The 14,419-nt window shown below is 38.1% G+C and overlaps 1 non-coding gene across 1 annotated transcript; it reads right to left on the bottom strand.

The window, feature by feature from the left end:
- Window positions 1-6,960: 6,960 nt before the first annotated feature.
- On the bottom strand, window positions 6,961-7,067 carry LOC128579995 (U6 spliceosomal RNA). The gene has a single exon (XR_008378360.1). It is a non-coding gene; the product is annotated as a U6 spliceosomal RNA (small nuclear RNA).
- Between the last annotated feature and the right edge of the window lie 7,352 nt (window positions 7,068-14,419).

Here is a 14,419-nt window from a genome sequence, read left to right as displayed (position 1 = left end):
TAACCTTATGCTGAAGGATAGATGGGTTATAGACGAGATTAAGAAGGAAATCACTGTATTTCTGGAACAAAAGAACAATGAAGACACGAACTATTAGAACCTCTGGGATACTGCAAAGGCAGTCCTAAGAGGGAAATTTATAGCACTGCAAGCCTTCCTAAAGAAAATGGAAAGAGAGGAAGTTAATAACTTAATGGGATATCTCAAGCAACTGGAGAAGGAAGAACATTCCAACCCCAAACCCAGCAGTAGAAAAGAAATAACCAAAATCAGAGCAGAATTAAATGAAATTGAAAAAAAAAAAAGAATTACACAACAGATCAATAAATCCAAAAGTTGTTTTTTTGAAAAGATCAAGAAAATAGATATAACTTTGGCCAACCTAACCAGGAAAAAATGAGTAAAATCTTTAATTTCATCAATCAGAAATGGTAAAGGTGAAATAACAACAGACCCCTCAGAAATTCAAAAAATCCTTAACGAATATTACAAGAAAATTTACTCTCAGAAAATCTGAAAGAAATCAACCAATACTTGGAAGTACACCACCTACCAAAACTTAGCCAGAATGAAGTGGAAATGTTGAACAGACCTATATCAAGTTTTGAAATAGCATCAACCATACAAAATCTCCCTAAAAAGAAAAGCCCAGGACCAGATGGCTTTACGTCAAAATTCTACCACACCTTTAAAGAAGAACTAGTACCTATGTTAGTAAACCTCTTCCAAAATATAGAAAAAGAAGGAATACTCCCCAACACATTCTACAAAGCAAACATCACCTTGATCCCTAAACCAGGGAAAGACCCAACAAGAAAAGAAAATTATAGACCAGTATCACTAATGAATATTGATGTAAAAATACTGAATAAGATCCTAACAAACAGAATCCATCAACACATCAAAAAAATTATAAACCATGGCCAAGTGAGATTTATCTCCGGGTCTCAAGGCTAGTTCAATATACGTAAATCTATAAATGTAATTCAGCACACAAACAAATTAAAAAATAAAGACCATATGATTCTCTCAATTGATGCAGAAAAAGCTTTTGACAATATCCAGCATCCCTTCATGATCAGAACACTTAAGAAAATTGGTATAGAAGGGACATTTCTTAAACTAATAGAGGCCATCTACAGCAAACCCACAGACAATATCGTATTGAATGGAGTTAAATTGAAATCATTTCCACTTAGATCAGGAACCAGGCAAGGTTGCCCATTGTCTCCATTGATATTTAACATTGTAATGGAAGTTTTATCCATCGCAATTAGGGAAGAAAAGGCGATCAAGGTATCCACATAGGGTCAGAAAAGATCAAACTTTCACTCTTCGCAGATGACATGATCATATATCTGGAAAACACTAGGGATTCTACTACAAAACTCTTAGAAGTGATCAAGGAATACAGCAATGTCTCAGGCTACAAAATCAACACCCATAAATCTGTAGCCTTTATATATACCAACAGTAGCCAAGCTGAAAAACCAGTCAAGGACTCTCTTCCTTTCACAGTAGTGCCAAAGAAGATGAAATATTTGGGAGTTTACTAAGAAAACACATGAAAGATCTCTACAAAGAGAACTATGAAACTTTAAGAAAAGAAATAGCTGAAGATGTTAACAAATGGAAAAACATACCAGGCTCATGGCTGGGAAGAATCAACATTGTTAAAATGTCCATATTACCCAAAGCTATATACAATTTTAATGCAATCCCTATTAAAGCTCCACTGTCATACTTTAAAGATCTTGAAAAAATAATACTTCATTTTATATGGAATGAGAAAAAAACCTAAATAGCCAAGACATTGTTCAGAAATAAAAACAAAGCAGGAGGAATCACGCTAGTGAAGGCTAGTATAGCCTTCAGACTATACTATAAATCAATAGTGATCAAAACAGCATGGTACTGGCACAAAAACAGAGAAGTAGATGTCTGGAACAGAATAGAGAACCAAGAGATGAACCCAGCTACTCACTGTTATTTATCTTTGACAAGCCAATTAAAAACATTTAGTGGGGAAAAGATTCCCTATTTAACAAATGGTGCTGGGTGAACTGGCTGGCAACCTGTAGAAATTTGAAACTGGACCCACACCTTTCCCCATTAACTAAGATAGACTCTCACTGGATAAAAGATTTAAACTTAAGAGATGAAACTATAAAAATACTTGAAGAAAGTGAAGGGAAAACCCCTAAAGGAATTGGCCTGGGTGAATATTTTATGAGGAGGACTCCCCAGGCAATTGAAGCAGTATCAAAAATACACTACTGGGACTTGATCAAACTAAAAAGCTTCTGCACAGCCAAGAACATAGTAAGTAAAGCAAGCAGACAGCCCTCAGAATGGGAGAAAATATTTGCAGGTTATACCTCCGATAAAGGTTTAATAACATAATCCACAGAGAACTCAAACGTATTAGCAAGAAAAGAACAAGTGATCCCATCTCAGGTTGGGCAAAGGACTTGAAGAGAAACTTCTCTAAAGAAGATAGACATATGATCTACAAACACATGAAAAAAAGCTCATCATCCTTAATTATCAGAGAAATGCAAATCAAAACTACTTTGAGATATCACCTAGCCCCAGTAAGGGTAGCCCACATAACAAAATCCCCAAACCAGAGATGTTGGCGTGGATGTGGAGAAAAGGGCACACTTCTACACTGCTGTTGGGAATGCACACTAGAATGTTCCTTTTGGAAGGATGTTTGGAGAATACTTAGAGATCTAAAAATAGATCTGCCATTCAATCCTATAGTTCCTTTACTAGCTATATACCCTGAAGACCAAAAATCACAATATAACAAAGACATTTGTACCCGAATGTTTATTGCAGCCCAATTCATAATTGCTAAGTCATGGAAGAAGCCCAAGTTCCCATCGACCCACGAATGGCCTAGCAAATTGTGGCACATGTATACCATGGAATATTATGCAGTCTTAAAGAAAGATGGAGACTTTACCTCTTTCATGTTTACATGGATGGAGCTGAAACATATTCTTCTTAGCAAAGTATCTCAGGAATGGAAGAAAAAGTATCCAATGTACTCAGCCCTACTATGAAGCTAATTTATAGCTTTCATATGAAGGCTATAACCCAACTATAGCACAAGAATATGAGGAAAGGCCCAAGGGATGGAAAGGGAGGTGGATGTTAGGGTGAAAGGAGGGCAATGGGTGGGGCCACACCTACGGTGCATCTTAGAATGGGTACAGGCAAAACTTACTAAATGCAGAATACAAATGTCCACCTATAATAACTAAGAAAATGCCACGAAGGCTATGTTGAACAGTTTGATGAGAATATTTCAGATTGTATATGAAACCAGCACATTGTACCCCGTGATTTTACAATAAAAAATAGAAAATAAAAAAATAAAAAAATAATTACATTAAATAAAAATGAACCAAATTCTTCAATTAAAATATGAAAATCATCAGTCGATTTACATGTATGTATGATACTCTAAGAAATGGACATAACATTAAAAGACACAGAAAGACTGATTTTCAAAAGGTATAAAAAAGGAACCTTGTTAACACTAACAAAAATAAAATGTAACTATGCTAAAATCTGGAAATTTATATTTTGTAAGTTAAACTTTTTTAACTGTGCATTCACATACCGTCGCAGGGAAGAATAGTATGAAATTCCATTTATCTTTCACCTAGTTTTTCCTAATGATAATATTTTGCAAAACTGTGGTACAATATCACAGTCAGGATTTTGGCATTGGTATACAGTAGACTCTCTGTAAGTTGACCACCCAAAGGACTGTAATACACTGGTTAACACATGGAGGTGTTCAACATAAGGAACTAAGCCTACTTTACTGATATGTACATGGTGTGCATGTCCGGTCCATGAACATTAGATCACCTTAAGGAGGTGGTCAGTGTAGGGAGGCAGTCAGCTGTGGGGGTCTACTACACATGCTCAAGACACAGAACATTTCCATCCACACAAGAATCCCTCCTGTGGCCCTTTTATAGTCACACACACTGCCCTCCCAATCCCCTCCTTAGCCCCTGGAGACCATTAAAATGTTCTCCATTTCTAAAATTTGGTCAATTCAATGTAATGTAAGTGAGATCACACATAATGTAAGCTTTTGGAATTGGTTTTTTTCATTTAGCTTAATTCTCCAGAGAGATTCAGGTATTACATACACAGCTGGTAGATCAGAAGCCCACTCTTTTCCATCATTGAGCAGTAAAGTAGTTCATGATATGAACCAACCACATTGGTTTGACCATTTATCTACTGAAGAATATCCAGCTTGTTTTCAGGTTTTGATTATTATAAATAAGACTGCATGAGCATTGATAGATATGGTGCTGTATGACACATTTATGTACATATTTCATGTCCCTGAAACTGAGAACAGTTGGGTATTTGTACCTAAGGAAGTCAAATTTTTAATTTTTTAAAGAAGCTGGCAGGCTGTTTTCTAGAGTAGCCATGCTACTTTACATCCCCACTGGCAATGTATGAGCGATCCGGTCTCTCTGCATCCTCACCAACATTTGGGATTGTTGCTCTTTTTAATTTCTGCCCTTCTTATGACATGTAATGATATCTGATTTTGATTTCAATTTATACTTCCCCGATGGCTAAAAATGTTGAACATCTTTTTGTGCCCATTTGCGGTCTGTGTACCCTTCAGTGCGATGTCTGTCCATGTCTTTTGTCCATTTTTATAATTTGTTTTTAATGTTGTATAATGAGCATTCTTTCTCTATTATAGATTATGGTTCTTTATCAGATCTATGGTTCACAACTGTTCTTTCCCAGTTTGTGGCTTGTGTTTTGTCCTCTATAAAAGATCTTTCTGATAGCAAAAGTTTTAAATTTTGATGAAATTTCAATCTATCTTTCTTTCTCTCTCCTTCGTTCCTTCTTTCCTTCCTTTCTTCCTTCCTTCCTTTACTTTTTAGAGAGGGTCTCTGTTGCATCAGGCTAGAGTGCCGTTGCATTAGCCTAGCTCACAGCAACCTCAAACTTCTGAGTTCAAATGATCCTCTTACCTCAGCTTTCAAGTAGCTGGGACTATAGGTACCTGCCACAACACCTGGCTTATTTTTTCCATGTTTAGTAGAGATGGGGTCTTGCTCTTGCTCAGGCTGGTCTTGAACCTCTGAGCTCAAGCAGTCCTCCCTTCTTGGCCTCTCAGAGGATTACAAGTGTAAGCCAATATTTCAGTTTTTCCTTCTATAGATTGAGTCTACTATGTCAAGTCTAAGAACTATTTGCACAGCTCCAGATCTTGAAGATCATCTCCTGTGTTTATTTTTTTCTAAAAGTTTTAGACTATGTGTTTTAAGTCCATTATTCAATTTGAGTTAATATTTTTTATGAAGTGTAAAGTTTAGGTAAGGTTTGCTTTTGTTCTTGGCTGTCCAGTTGCTCTCATCCCATTTGTAGAAAAGGCTATCCTATTTCCACTGAATTGCTTCTCAACTTTGTGGACATATCCATGTGGGTCTATTTCTGGGTTCTATTCTCTTCTACCAACCTCTGTATCATTTCCTTCACCAATACCACTTGATTGTTATGGTTATATTGCAAGTGTTGAAACTAAGTAGACTGATTCCTCCGATTTTACTGTTCTTTGTCCAAGTTGTTTTAGCTATTATTCCTTTGCCTTTTAGAATAATCTTGGATATTATCTTTTGTGAGTATTTAATAGGAATTGCATTAAAATTAGATATTAATTTGGGAAAAACTGACATTTTTACTATATTGAGTCTTCCAAACTACCGTGAACATAGTTTTTTCTAGTTATTATAAGATACATACATAACTTGCCATAGTTTACTAGTGTTTACTTTATAGCAATTCATACAAAGCACAAAAGTCTTACTTCCCTTCATATCCCATACTGTCTCACATTTATAATATACTTGGCACAAATAATTTTTTGCATACATTTTAAAATGGTATTAAGTGTGTTATAATTTTTGCATTAATCATCAAGCATAATTTAGAAAATTCAAGAAGAGTTTAAAGACAATGAATTGTATTTATCAATTAAAAGTAAAACGTTTACTCTTTCTGTGGTGTTTTTTTTCCTCCTGATTTTGGAGAACTTTCTGTTAGTCTTTCATTTAGGGTCTATCTGCTAGGGACAAATTGTCTTTGTATTCCTTAATGAGGAAAAAGTATTAATTTTTCTTCCTTCCTAAAGGATGTTTTCACTGGATGTAGCATTCTGGGTCAATAGTTCTTTCTTTCAATATTTCAAAAACTGTTTTACCACTGTGCTCTGGCTAGCTATGTTTTCTGGTGAAAAATTTGCTGTCATCATGGCTATTTTTTCCCTGTAGGTAAAATGTCATTTTTTGGGGGGTGGCTGCTCTCAAATTATTTCTTTGTCTTTAGGGTACAGAAGTTTATTATGTATCTTTGTGTGGATTTCTTTGAGGCCATCACTTATCTTTTTTAACATATAGGGTGGATTTTGTAGCCAAATTTGCAGCATTTCCAGCCATTATTTCTAAGAGGACCCTTTCTGCCATGTCCTGCCTCTCCTCTCCTTTATTAATTCTGAAGAAAAGAATGTTAAATCTTTTGTTTGTTTTAGTACCACAGGTCTCTGAGGCTTTATTTGCCTTTTTTTTAATTCTGTTTTTGCAGTCTTGTTTAGATTATGTAAATTTTTTTGACAAGGTCTTACACGGTTTCCCAGGCTAGAGTACAGCAGCATCATCATTGCTTACTGATGGGCTCAAGCAATCCTGCCTTGGGCTCCCGAGTAGCTGAAACTACAGAAGTGCACCACCATACCCAGATAATTTTTCAATTTTTTTTTTATAGTAACAGGGTCTTGCCCTTGCTCAGGCTGGTCTCAAACTCTTGGCCTTAGGCAATCCTTCCATCAGCTTCCCCAAATGGTGGGATTGCAGGTGTGACTCACCATGCCTGGACTAGATTGTGTAATTTTTTTTTTTTTTAAATATGGAACGCTTCATGAATTTGCATGTCATCCTTGCACAGGGGCCATGCTAATCTTCTCTGTATTGTTCCAATTTTAGTATATGTGCTGCCGAAGCGAGCACATAGATTGTGTAATTTTTATTTAATTTTCAAGTTCACTGATTCTTTGTTGTGCCCATCATTCAGTGTTTCTTTTGGTTATTAGTTTTTGTTTATAAAATTGCTACCCTTTATACCTTCCAAAGTATGGCTTCTTAAAACTTCCTGAGAAGGTATAAAGAGTAGCAATTTTGATGAGAATTTTCTTGTTTTCTTTTCATTGTTTTAAGTGTGTTCATAATTGCTTGTTGAAATATTTTTTATGATAGCTGCTTTGAAATCTTTGTCAGATAATTCTAACATGTCTGTCATCTTTGTGTTGGCCTCTGTTGGTCATCTTTTATCACTTCGGTTTAGATTTTCCTGAGTCTTGGCGTGACATGTGATTTTAGATTGAAATTGGAATGTTTTACATTACATTACAAAACTCTGGATCTTACTTAAATCTCCTAGTTTAACTGGTTGGCTTTGACACTATTCCAGCAGCAGATGGGGGAACAGGACCACCTCCTTGTCTCAAGGTATGGGTAGAAGCCCAAATTTCTGATTTGATCTCTGTTGAAATCCAAGGAGGGAGTGGTTGGAAAAGGCAAGGAAGAGAATATCCTAAGAGCTTCTGAAAGGATCATGGCCCTGCCAGCCTCTTGATTTCAGACTTCTAGCCTCCAGGACTCTGAGAGAATAAATTTATTTTGTTTTGTTTTGTTTTTTAGCACACAGATCTGTATGTCTTTCCTCTGTTTATAAATCTTTACCTTTTTTTTCTAATTTATTTTGTTTTAAGCCACCCGGGTTGTGTGTGTTTGTTATAGCATCAACAGAAAACTAATTCAATTGTCTTTCTAGAAAATTCAATGGAATATGCATAGAATCTACTTGGAAAAAATAAATTAGTTTAGCAAGATTGCAGGATATGAAAATCAGTAATATTTATAAAATGACCAATGAAAAAACATCAAAATTAAGAAAAAGAAAAAATACTTAGGCACTGATTTGGAAAAAGAATTAAAGACCTGGTTATTGAAAACTACAAGAAAATGATGTGAGAAATGAGAGATGTAAAGAAATAGAGCAACCTATCAAGTTCATGCATTAGAAGACTCCTCACAGTTGTCAGTTCTTCCAGAGTTTATATGTACATTTGATCCAATCTCAATCAAATACCCAGAGGGATTTATTTCAAGACTAAAATCTGATTCTGAATTTTTTTTTTTTTTGTAGAGACAGAGTCTCACTGTACCGCCCTCGGGTAGGGTGCCGTGGCGTCACACGGCTCACAGCAACCTCTAACTCTTGGGCTTACACGATTCTCTTGCCTCAGCCTCTCGAGCAGCTGGGACTACAGGCGCCCGCCACAACTCCCAGCTATTTTTTTGTTGCAGTTTGGCCGGGGCTGGGTTTGAACCCACCACCCTCCGCATATGGGGCCGGCGCCCTACTCACTGAGCCACAGGCGCTGCCCCTGATTCTGAATTTTATATGGAAATATCAAAGTGTCAAGAAAAGCAAAAAATCTTTTTTAAAAAAGAACAAAGTTAGATAAATAACATCACTTGATTTAAAAAAATATTAAAAAGCTGTATTAATCTAAAGAGATGGGTCAATGAGCACAGTGGAACATCTGAAATGGATCTACAATTCTCCACAGGAAGTTATACAGAGGAAGGGTAGTCTTTTCCACAAATGATGTTGGAAAATATTGAAAACCATTAGAAACAAACAAAACAAAATAAACACCTAGATTCATACTTTGCAACATACACAAACATTAAACCAAAATAGATCATAAGTTTAAATTTAAATATAATATTATAAAATTTCTAGAACACAACCCAGTAAAAATCCTTTGTAAGCTTGGGTTAGGACAAAATTTTCTTAGCTGTGGTGCCTAAAGCACAATCTATTAAGGAAAATGCTGATACATTGGTATTCAAAATATTACAAACTGTGATCTTCAAAAGACATAGTTAAAAGTATGAAGACAAGCCATGCACTGAGAGACAATATTTGCAAAGCATTTATCTGATAAAATATGCATATCCACTGTACATTAGTATACTCAGTAGTCAATAAGAAAAGAAAGCAGTAAGATGGAACAAAAATGTTGAGCAAACACTTCACCAAGTAGGGTGTACATGTGGCAAGGAAACACATGCAAAGATGCTCAAAATTATTAATTATTTGGGAAATACAATTTAAAACCACAAAGTAATACCACTGCATACCTGTCAGAATGGCTAAAATTACAAACACTGACCAGCATATCTAGTGTTGGTCTAGACTTTTAAAAGTATTTTTGTCATATTGTCCAAGATAAATGAAAGGACCTTACTTTATAAACACTTATGGATGTTCATAGTAGTAGTATTTTTCATAACCAAAATCTGAAAACAATCAAAATACCCATCAAGAGGTGAACAGAATGAATAGAAGCCAGGAGTGGTGGCTCATACCTGTCATTCTACCACTTTGGGAGGCTGGGGCAGGAAGACTGATTGAGGCTGGCCGATGCGACCAATTTGGGCAACATAAGCCGTCCACATCACTATAAGAATTTTTCTAAGAAACTGTCTGGGTGTGGTGGCCTGTGCCTTTTGTCCTACCTATTGGGGATTGTTTGGGTCCAGAGGTTCAAGGCTGCAGTAAGCTAAGATGATACCACTGCACTGTAGCCTGGGAAACAGAGAGATGTCAAAAAAAAGAAAAAAGGAGTGAATGGATAAACAAATTTTAGCATAATGACAAAACTAGTCAAAAGATGAAGCATTCTATATGTTACAACATGGCTGAATCACAAAATAACTAACATGAAAGAAAGAATGTACACACAAAAAGTCACACATACTATGTAATTCATGTGAATTTTTAGGAAATGCAAACTAATGTGATAGTAAGCAGACGAGTGGCTCTTCAGTGATGCTGTGTTGGGATGGGGAGGATGGAGGAATTACAAAGGATCTGGAGAAAGCTTTCTGAGTGATAGATATATTTAATATTTTGGCTCTAATATTTTTCTCATGGATGTATACATATGTCATATGTCAAAGCTCATCAAATTGTAGACCCTATGAATACCTTATAATAACTACTGTATGTCAATCATGCCTCAATAAATTTGATTAAAAAGAATATATTTAATATTCCATCAAAACATGCCTAGGCATAAATTGAATGAAAGATTTGCATGACTTCCTCCATCCACCACTGATAGTAATAGTTATTAAAGAGTTACTAAATCAAAAGTGAGTGGAAACATATCACAGGCATCAACATGGTATCAGTGTTAATTCTCCCTGCAGTCTTAGATTCACTGTAAGGCTAGTATTTATGAACATGGATAAATTGATTTTTAAAAGTATATGGAAATTAAAAGGCTAAATAGTCAAGAAAATGTTGAAGAAGAAAGTAAAGACATATGGACTAGATTGTTTATCACAGCTCAATTTACAATTGCCAAAATGTAGAAATAACCTAGATGCCCATCAACTCAGGAATGGATTAACAAACTGTAGTATATGTATGCCATGAAATACTATGCAACCATAAAAAAGATGGTGACTTCACCAAATATACCATATATACCATGATGTGAAGTCACCATCTTTTGTATTAACCTGGATGGAGTTGAAACACATTCTTCTCAGTAAAGTATCACAAGAATGGGAAAGCAAATATCCAATGTACTCAACACTAATATGAAGTCAGTAGACGACCTAATTCACACCCACATAGGAGAAAAACTCATTTCAGTTCAAGTTGGAACGAGGGATAAGGAGAAAGGAGGAGAAAGGAGGGGAGTTGGGGTGCTCCCACTGAATGGGCACAATGTAGGGGTGTGTGGCACACCTTTTGGGTGCAGGACATAACTACAAGAGGGACTCTACCCAACAAATTCAAATATTGTGACGTGGTTGTTTGTATCCTCATATTAATCTGAAATTAAAAAAAAAAGTAATTATAAAGTTCCAGTAATAGAGTGTGGCATTAATGCATGTGCAGACAAAAAGAATGGAAATTCTAGAAATAAATAGTACAGAATGTGGATACATAATTTATAACAAACTTGGCAGTGCAGAGCTATGGGGTGAGGGTGACCTTTTAGGAGTGGTGCTTAGTCTTACTTACCCCTAACCTCACTATACACAAAACTAAATCAGCTGATGGTAGATCAAAATATTTAAAGAAAAAATTCAGTGTTTTGAAGATTATTATATCTTCCCTATCTTGGGTAGAGAAATATTTTTTTAAACAATACACAAAAAGAACTGCCTATAAATTAAAAAATAGGCACAAATTTTTGGGCCAAATGTTGGGCACAAAAAAATTTCAATAAGACATACCAGGCACTAGCCATAAGGGAAGTTTGATCAACTAGACAACTAGCCTTCATTGAACTCAAAAGTCTGCTCTGTCTATGATGATTTAATCTGAGAATGAAGAGGCAAACACTGAAGAAGGTATGAAACAATGCTATTTTGTGCATTTTGGCATTGTTTATATGTAGAGTTAGTATTTTGTTGTGATTCATATGCGGAAGTTAGTTTTTTTTTTTCTATTTTCATATGGCCTATGACTATAGAAAACCTGTTTCTGTAACTACAATGGGAAGCCCTGGTTAAAACTTTGGATGAACTCATTAAAAGACTCCAGAAAACATACCTAAATGTTTTTCAAGGTTAAATACCAAACAAAGTTAAAATGACAATTAACTTCTCTGGAGCAGTTTAAATGACTAAATCTGTGGTAGCCTGTTATTGCTAAAAACAAACAAATTCATTAGGGATAATGTGTTTTTCACTGATGTCCTGGTACATTTCCTAAGCTGCTGCCAATGTTAATCAGACATATTAAAATTTCACATCCATATTCTTAACAGAGTCATAAACCTAATAGCATTTTCTATCGAATGATAAGGGTTGAGGCAATAATCTAATCCAGTTTCCTAATGAGTCTCAAATTGGAGCAGACAGGCGTGGGGATGCAACCCTGGGCAGTGTGGGTGGCATTCAAAGCCCTCCACTTTTGCAAAATATTTGTTTGAATTAGAAAAAAAAAGTTGATAGCAGAAGAGATGAGACTTCTGCTTTTAGTCAAAAAGGAGTAACCATAAAACCAGACAAAATACGAAGCAATGGTTTTTTGGAACTGGATAGCAGAGAAGAGAAGCACAAGGTGAGATCCAGGCCTACAGGGACTGTGAAACTCTAGAATGAGATGGAGTCCAAATGGCAAATGGTGGTCTTGCTCAACCAAGGAGGTAAAGATTGAAATGTGGGATTGCTGAGGCAGTTGAAATTACTAAGACAGGGAACTAGAGAAGAAGCTTTTTAGAAGCTTCTCTGTCAGCCTTCACAATGAGTTCTTGACTGACAGTTTGTATGTATATGTTTGGAGTAAGTCTCTGAGGCCTACGAATGAGAATTATTAAATTTAATTAAATTGAAATATTAAGTGGAATATTAAATAATATTGCACAATAATATTCAGTTAACCAAAAAAGAAAGCTGAAAAGAGGAACAATAATGGAAGAAAAACAATAGCAAGAGATTGGGTGTGATCCCAATGACATCAATAGCTTATACATTATAATGATATAGCCTAGTCCCTCCAAATAAGAAGTCACGATTGTAAAAATATCCATTAAAAAAAAAATGAGACCTATTTATATACTCTCTAGAAGAGACATATTTTAAGTATAAAGGCATAGATAAAAATAATGTAAAAATGTTATGCAACAGAAAATATAAAATTGCTGCTATGGTCTTATTAAAACTACAGATATAGGTCGATAGAGGGAGACAAGATGGCGGACTGAAGCCAGCTTTCAACAAAGGCTCCCGTCCAGAAGGAGAGTTAAGGGACAGGAATTTAGTAAGTATCCTGGTGGACTTGAGCCTCACCAAGAGAGAAGGCTGAAGAACGCACATCAACACCGCTGAGGCAAGTTGTGATCACAAGGACGCAAACAAAAGGTACAAAATCCACCACCAAGCGGACGGGAGTCCCCCTCCCCCATGAGACCGGCTCTGGAGCCCCACAATTTAACAAGCGGGCAGAAATTAAAGGCCCTCCCACTACACTCCACGGGAAAGACCTTCTAAAAACTGGACCTACCTCCCCTACTGGGGTGCCGTGGCGTTCTCCTGCCGGACATAGGGCTGAATAAAACTTTGGGAATCCTTAGCCGGCAACCCTGAATCCCCGGCGCTCCCCTCCCGCCCACTGAGGTCTGGAGGCCTGTCCCCCAGGACTTCGGATCCTTGGGTGATTTCTCAAGGGGAGTGGACAGTCCCCGAGTTGCGACTGGTAGCATTGACTCTGAGGCCCGCGAGTGAGGAGAGGGCACCGGGCTGAGGGGGAGTCACGCCTCGCGGCACTTCCCTGCGGTGCAGTGCACCAACTCTCCCCGGGCATACGGGGCCCAAGACTGAATAAGACTCTGGCCTCCCCGCTGAGAGCTGAGAACCCCTACTCTCACTCGGGGTCTGAGGGCCTATCCCTCCGGAGTTCGGCTCCTTGGGTGATTTCTCGAGGGGAGTGCACAGTGCCTGAGCTGCATCAGGTCAGCGCTGACTCTGGGATACGTGAGCGAGGAGAGGGCACTCCGCTGAGGGGAAATCAAGCCTTGGCGGCACTTCCCTGCGGTGCAGTGCAGGAGCCCTCCCCGGGCACAAGACTGAATAAGACTCTGGCCTCCCCGCTGAGAGCTGAGAGCCCCTACTCTCACTCGGGGTCTGAGGGCCTATCCCTCCGGAGTTCGGCTCCTTGGGTGATTTCTCGAGGGGAGTGCACAGTGCCTGAGCTGCATCAGGTCAGCGCTGACTCTGGGACACGTGAGCAAGGAGAGGGCACTCCGCTGAGGGGAAATCAAGCCTTGGCGGCACTTCCCTGCGGTGCAGTGCAGGAGCCCTCCCCGGACCGTAGTATTGCGTGAAACTGAATGAAACTCTAGCTTCCCCCCGCCCCACTCCCAATCCGGGTCTGGGGGCCCATCCCCCAAGAGTTCTGATTCTTGGGGGATCTCTTAAGGGGTGTGGACCCAGCACAAACTGCAGCCGCTCAGTGCTGACTCTGGTGCGCGGGACAGAGGAGAAAAGGGTCGCCTGAGTGCCCACACCAGAGCAGCAGTTCCCTGGAGGTAGATCAACAGCCGTTTTTTCTTTAACGGCAGAACGCTCACTTCTGGATATTCTGAGGCCACACCCCCTGTCTCCCTGGGCAACCAGAGGAGGCCACCGGTGTCACGGCTCACAAACCCAGAAGCCTCCAGGGCGGGGCCGACCCAGAGAGGTGTTCAGACGCAATTCTCCAGCAGCAAAGACGTTTGAACTCAAAACAGCCCGTCTCCTGTAGGCGATGACAGGAACAGAGACAG

This window comes from Nycticebus coucang, chromosome 2, assembly GCF_027406575.1.
Source record: "Nycticebus coucang isolate mNycCou1 chromosome 2, mNycCou1.pri, whole genome shotgun sequence".
Lineage (NCBI taxonomy): Eukaryota > Metazoa > Chordata > Mammalia > Primates > Lorisidae > Nycticebus > Nycticebus coucang.
The sequence above is the reverse complement of the archived record's forward strand: the minus strand, read 5'-3'. Positions and strand labels throughout refer to the sequence as shown.